The sequence below is a fragment of the Gavialis gangeticus genome, unplaced genomic scaffold (assembly GCF_001723915.1).
Source record: "Gavialis gangeticus isolate Ggan-Ray unplaced genomic scaffold, GavGan_comp1, whole genome shotgun sequence".
In the NCBI taxonomy this organism is placed as follows: domain Eukaryota; kingdom Metazoa; phylum Chordata; order Crocodylia; family Gavialidae; genus Gavialis; species Gavialis gangeticus.
The window spans coordinates 71,146,014-71,152,592 of NW_017729025.1; the positions used below are offsets into that span (position 1 = coordinate 71,146,014).

Sequence of the window (6,579 nt, forward strand, 5' to 3'; positions counted from 1 at the left end):
TAATTATAGTGCATTAATACATGTGTAGACACACCCTCTAACTAGCTACCTACTTCCTAACTCAGGGATAATATCCTAATCCCCAGTTTCTTCTATCTTGTGTTAGGGAACTTCTCTAAATTATAACTTCTATTGCTGCAGTATGTAGTTAAGAATTATGGACTAGAAAAAGAAAAAGTATACCTTTATGGTCTTTTCTGTTTATTGTGATTTTCAAAGCCAGTTAACTGACAGCAAATTATGTTAAATCTCCCTGGCTTGAAATAAAATCAATGTGAGTCATGAAATAGCTATTATTATGAGAGAGAGTCCATCCATAACATATAAGGGATTATGGTCACTGAAAACTGAGTTATTTCTCTTTTTCCCCAAGTACTTATTTATGCTTAGATGAGATGCCATGTCACTCCCTACACTAGTTCCAGCTGCCCAAAACACTGCCAAAGTTGCTTTTTATTGCCAAATCCAGTTTTCTATGACTTGCTCTATCACTTATACCAGAAAGAAGAAAGTGTCTTTTGGAATATATTTTGACTCAAGAACATGCCCTGACTTCCAATGCTGCTTCCCTCCCAGGAGACAGCTCTATAAGTTGCAATTGCCTTTTTCACAACAGTAGTTTCCATGATGGTTTCCTAGCATTTTAGGTTCACCTTTTTTCTATTGGATGTAAAATTATTTGTTTGATATGTAAAGTCTGAGACTACTGTGAGCTCCTTCAGTTAATGCATACTGCTTGATGGAAAGAATCCTAAACATAACCATATCTGACATGAAAAATCCACTGAAGTTCAGCTGCATGCACCAGCTCTCTACCCATAGAGGCCAGAGATCATAAAGTGAAGAAGCTTAATATCTGCTAAAAATAAGATGGTTCACAGTGAAGATCTCACCAGTGAACATAAGGGTGAGCTACAAATAGTTCTTGCAACTAGTAGACTGGGATATCATGAGTCAAAAATTGCTCCATGTTTTGGATGTTTTGTTTGTTTATGCATTATTCAACCATCATAAGTGTTTCCTGTTATAAATGGATGATATGCCAGTGTCAAATTATGAGTTCTTGATTTTGGAACACTATTTTAATGTAAGCTTCTTTGGTCATTTCAGAATTTGTACAGTTTATGAAATCTGTTTGATAATGAGGATTTTCTGTATCAAACTTTTCTCCATTTTGTACATGGTTCTAATTTACCTTCTTTCTTTTGTTTTTACTTCCATGTAGGACTGAAATTCAGAGGAGTGGGAACACAAGGCTTATAATGGAGAGCACTTCAAATGAATGACTCCCATTCAAGTGAAAGCACTCTTAGACCAAAAATAGGATAATCTCCAGGACAAACCATTTTTTCACGTTTGAGCCCTAGGGAAAGGTAGCTAAGTAACTGATCATCTGATGAAGGCTTTTGATTAGCTTATAAGACTGATTGGGGTCACCTGATAAAGGGCTCTAGGGCTTATAAAGGAAAGGAGCTCTCACCAGCTATGTTTGAGGAAAACAGGAGTAGAGGATAACTGGCAGTAGAGGAATAGCAAGAACAATGGCAAGCGCTTCCACAGAGACAAAGACAGTGACAACAACAATTCACACTTGGATACTTGCTATGAATTACCTACCTGAAGAAGCCATATGCAGGTAGGTGGGTCCAAACCAACACACAGAGTTTTAACCAAAGAAGTGAGCTTATGAGCCATGAGGAAACTAATGCAGATTGTATTAATTCTTATGATAGATATTAAAAAGATGTATTGTTTAGTGGAATTCTTACAAATCCTTTTTATGTCTGCCTCCTGTATTTCATGATCTGGGAAAGGTAAATTTAAACTTCAGAGTGCTCAGGAGCGTGGGATTCCAGGAAAAGGGTGTGCTTCAGCCACAGGGATGTCTGGGATGCCAGCATTTTGTCTTGGTGTCCAGCTAGCAAAACTAGGCCAAGATATAAAGGGGTAACATCCTGTGCTCAGAACGTATGGCAGAAAGGCTAACAAAAAGTGACAGTCATGAAGTCTACTGAGCTCAAATAAAGCTTGAAAGTGTTTAAACTTAAGTGTGCCCACGGGTATGTCCAAGAGAGAGAGCTTTATCAGTGTGACACTGCACCTAAATCTTCATTTTTGCATAGTACTCCATTCTAAACTAAGACCTCTAAATTGCAGTAGAAACCTCTTTAATCTTGACAAGGTCAGTTTTTTCAGGGTGTCTACACTGTTTTCTAAGGTGTACTGCAGTATGATGTCAGGAGAATACTAAATATTAAATATACAATAAAAGTGGTCTTAAAAACTTTAGGAATTTTGAATATTTTCATGAATACCTGAGAGTAATATTTCCCCTTTACCATAGATCAGGTTATAAAAGAGCTGACTGATGTATTCTAATCTGGCACTTGGTGATGATGCTGGGAACAGAGAGCACTCATACTTTCTTCTCCAAGTCCTAATGAAATGGCTTTCATTCCTGCCTGACTGACGAGTAACCATGGTGACGCTGAAAGAGGCCACTCAATCCAAAAACAAGTCTCTCTCTTACCATATACTGGACTCATTACAAAACTGAAGTTAGATTCTTCTTTGATTGATGTCTCATTAGATAATCTGAATGTCTTTTTTCCCAGTGTATGGTGCTTACCTTCACCTCAGGTGGCCCAAATTTCTGGTTTGGACCAAAATGATAATTTTCATGGTCTTATTCGGAATTTTACTATTATCTTCATTGGGGCTGGATCTTTATTAGAGCTGTGTCCATTACTTATTAGGGACTTCTTAAAAACTATGTTGCACCCTCATTCTATATTACCAGTCTTCTGGGCTTATTTGCAATGAGGAGAACTAGACTGCTACTTGAATGGGACAATCTCATTAATTTTGAAAGTTTGTTTGCCAATATAATTTGGTTAGTAAAATTGTCTCTTCAGGGCCACTCCTGGGACAGATGCTGTATATGATTTCTCTCAATTTTTCTTGCTATTGTGCTTTCTTGCCTTTCTCTTGCTTCAAGTTGTCAGTTTTCTTTATCACCTCCTTGTTTCAGAGACAAAGGTATATTTTGAGATCAACATAAGTCTCTCCTGAGTTCTCCATTAAGTAAACAAAGAGATACTTTTGTTTCTCCTGCTCTAGTTTATATCAATGCCATCTGAGTCCAACTTCATAGATGGAAGAAAAGAAAAAAAATTTTGTGAAAATTTCATGTCTGTATTCTGTGCCAAAGAATATATAGAACCTTTTCTTTCTGAATATTGCCCTAAGAATGCTACCAAGAAGACAATTTGTGGATGCTTTATGTGCTAAAAAAGAGAGACTTTTTGAATATTAGCCCCATTAAATTCTCATTATTTACAGATAAAGCAGTTTGAATTATCCTTGTATTTTTTTCTGGTTTTCTGCTCTTTCCATTATTCTTATCAGCAACAATTTTGTCATTTTAAGTGCCCAAATTTATAGTAAGTATTTAATTATTTTGACAGTTTATAGCAAAATATGTATTGAAAGGGAAACAGTTGAATTATATGAACCATTACCTACATAGAAACAGGAAAACTATCAAAACCAACCAAAATCCAGTAAGAAAAAGGGAAATAAAGTTGGGGGGGAAAAGGGTTTTTTTTCAATACTAGTGTTTCATCCAATACCATTGAAAGTAATGGGGACATTTTCTCTGACTTCAGATGGGTTTGGATCAGGTTCATAATGTATGAATGTAAGAAACTGTAAGTTACATTTCTATCCATCTCATTCAAGCAATGTAAACCAATATAATCCTGTACAGAGTGAAGAGAAAAGACTCAGTCTTTCAGTGTATCTACTTTTTAATTTTTAATAATATAGGCAAAGAAACACATGTTAGTATTTTTTTACTCTCACATTCTCCTAGCATTAGGACCAATTTCAGTTTGTGGCCTCCTTCCAATCATATATTCAGACACATTATTTTATGTATACATTGTAAAGCACTAAAAACAATTAATCCACTGAGATACCATAATAAAACAAGATTGTACTGCATAAGTGTAAAATATGTAATAGTCATTTGAAATATAGGAAAATAAATATAATTATCAAATGTAGTTTTGTGAACAATTAATGCTATCCATAATTACAATATGCAAACAAAGAAACCACACGGGAACAATTGCACAATAATGAGTTTTTAGGTCGTGATTGCAAATTTGTATCTGAAGTAGCGCAAATGTAACTATCATAAATAAAATGTGTTAGATAGCAGGGGAGGAACAACTTAATGACTTTAAAATGCTTGTTATCTTAAGGAAAACACCAAAGAAACCAATCACCTAAATAACATTATGGGCCAGATGCTTATCTTCCACACAGCTACAATTTATATTGTTATACTGATAATTTATTATTTGTTTATAGAAATACAAACTATGTAACAGTTAAACATGAAGAAAAGAATTATTTCCATCCTGAAAAGCATACAAATATTTTAGAAGACTTAAACAAACCAAGTGATGGAGTACTAAAAAGGGAAATGGCAAGCAAATATCATAAAAAGGGGGAACAAAATCACTTTTTATTTTCAAAATTAGAAGTTTCATATTTAACAGAATAGAATATCTCCATTTTACTGGAGATAATTCCACAAAGAAGCCATTTTGAAAGAGGGTAGTTCTATCTCCTCCAGTTGTCCTCAATGGATCTGAATCCAACATGTTCAGAAGGGTCCACAGAGAAACAAAAGGGATTGCTTGCAATGAATATTTGACCAGCTTCAGTTTTGACACTATAATAGTTTCCATCCGTTATAATCCATCCTGCCTATGAACATGTGTTAAATGGTCCCAGATTGGCCTCTATGCAGGTCATGAGCAGTTAATATGTGTAGAATCAATAGTCCATGGATTATCCATTATATTTTATTATAATCCTTATTCATACTTATTTTTATTGTGCCTACCTTCTAAAGCTCAAAATATAACAAAATCTTCTAAACACAAGCTCTCTAATCAAAGTATGGCTGAACAGAAATACACAGAGATTCAAATTTAGTCAAATTTCCACTTTATCTATCTTCTCATAATTTGTAATTACATAAGTCTTCACATATTGCGTGGTTTTTCAGACAAGATATGCTGTAAATACAAAAGCAAGACAAAAAGTAGGTTTACGTTTAGATTTAATTAATTTAGGCATTTTGGAAACTTGGTAGAAGGATGAAAATCAGTTGGTAACACCAAGGTGTATTTCATAAAGGAATGACACAGAGTAGGTCAGGCTTGGAGTCAGAGGAGAAGCACTAGATGCTAAGAAAAGTATAGAGACAAACAAGGTAGAAATTGTAACAAAGTGCACCACAGAATTTCTATGCTCAAAAAGAAGACTACAAGTATGTAGTCTTACCAACATATGTAAGTATGTTGGTAGCAAGAGGAGGATCAGGGAGGGTGCAGATCTCTTACTGAATGGAGGAGCCACCTAGTGGGAGGACTCAGAAAAAGAGGAAGTGCTCAATGCCTTTTTGCCACATTCTTCACAGACAAGGTCAGCTCCCAAACTATTGCACCAGGCAGCACAGTTTGAGGAAAAGATGAGCAGCCCCCAGTGGTGAAAAAACAGGTTAGGGACACCTTAGAAAATGTGGACGTGTACAAGTCCATGGGGCTGGATGGCATGTACCTGATGGTGCTGAGGGAGTTAGCTGGTATGATTGCAGTGCCATTGGCCATCATGTTTGAAAACTCGAGATGATCAGAAGAGGACCCAGATGATTGGAAAAGGGTAAACATAGGTCCATATTTAAGAAAGGGAAAAAGGAGGATCCAGGGGACTACAGACCAGTTAGCCTCACCTCAGTCCTGGAAAAATCATGGAGCAGATCCTCAAGGAATCCATTTCTACAAACTTAGAGGAGGAAAAGGTGATTAGGAACAATCATCATGGATTCAACAAGGGCAAGTCTTGCCTGAACAACCTGATTGACTTCTATGGTGAGATGACTGGCTCTGTGGATAGGGGGAGACCAGTGGATGTGGTGTGCCTTGATTTTATCAAGGCTTTTAATACGGTCTCCCACAACATTCTGGCAGGCAAGCTAAGGAAGTATAGTCTGGATGAATGGACTGTAAGGTGGATAGAAAACTGGCTGGGGCATTGGCTCAGAGTAGCATTAAATGGCCCAATGTCTAGTTGGCAGCTGGTAACAAGCAGAGAGCCTCAGGGATTGGGCCGGGGGCCAGTTTTATTCAATGACTTCATCAGTGACCTAGAAGATGGCATAGAGTACACACTCAGCAAGTTTTCAGAGGACAAAGAGCTGGGGGCAGTAGTAGATATGCTGGACAGTAGGGATAGAATTCAGAGGGACAAAGACAAATTGGAGGACTGGGCCAAAAGAAATCTTGTGGGGAACGTTCAGACAAGCCCTCACATGCCTCTTGCAGCATCTCAAACCCCTCTGAGATGCTGCAAGAGGCACATGTGGGAACAAAAGAACATACTCCACACTGCAAATTTGCAGTGGGGGAGCAAAATTAGACCTCTGGACATACAGGGGTCAAACAATACCCGGGGGGAAAAAACAAAGTTTCATAGTTTCTAGGGTTGGAAGGGACCTGAGTA

General features: G+C 37.1%; 1 long non-coding RNA gene across 1 annotated transcript in view; it reads right to left on the reverse strand.

Moving 5' to 3' along the window:
* Window positions 1-4,583: 4,583 nt before the first annotated feature.
* LOC109298698 overlaps window positions 4,584-6,579 on the reverse strand; it is a 265,275-nt gene continuing 263,279 nt past the window's right edge. The window contains exon 5 of the long non-coding RNA XR_002097682.1: window positions 4,584-5,093. This is a non-coding gene — a long non-coding RNA (uncharacterized LOC109298698). The remainder of the gene's footprint in view (window positions 5,094-6,579) is intronic.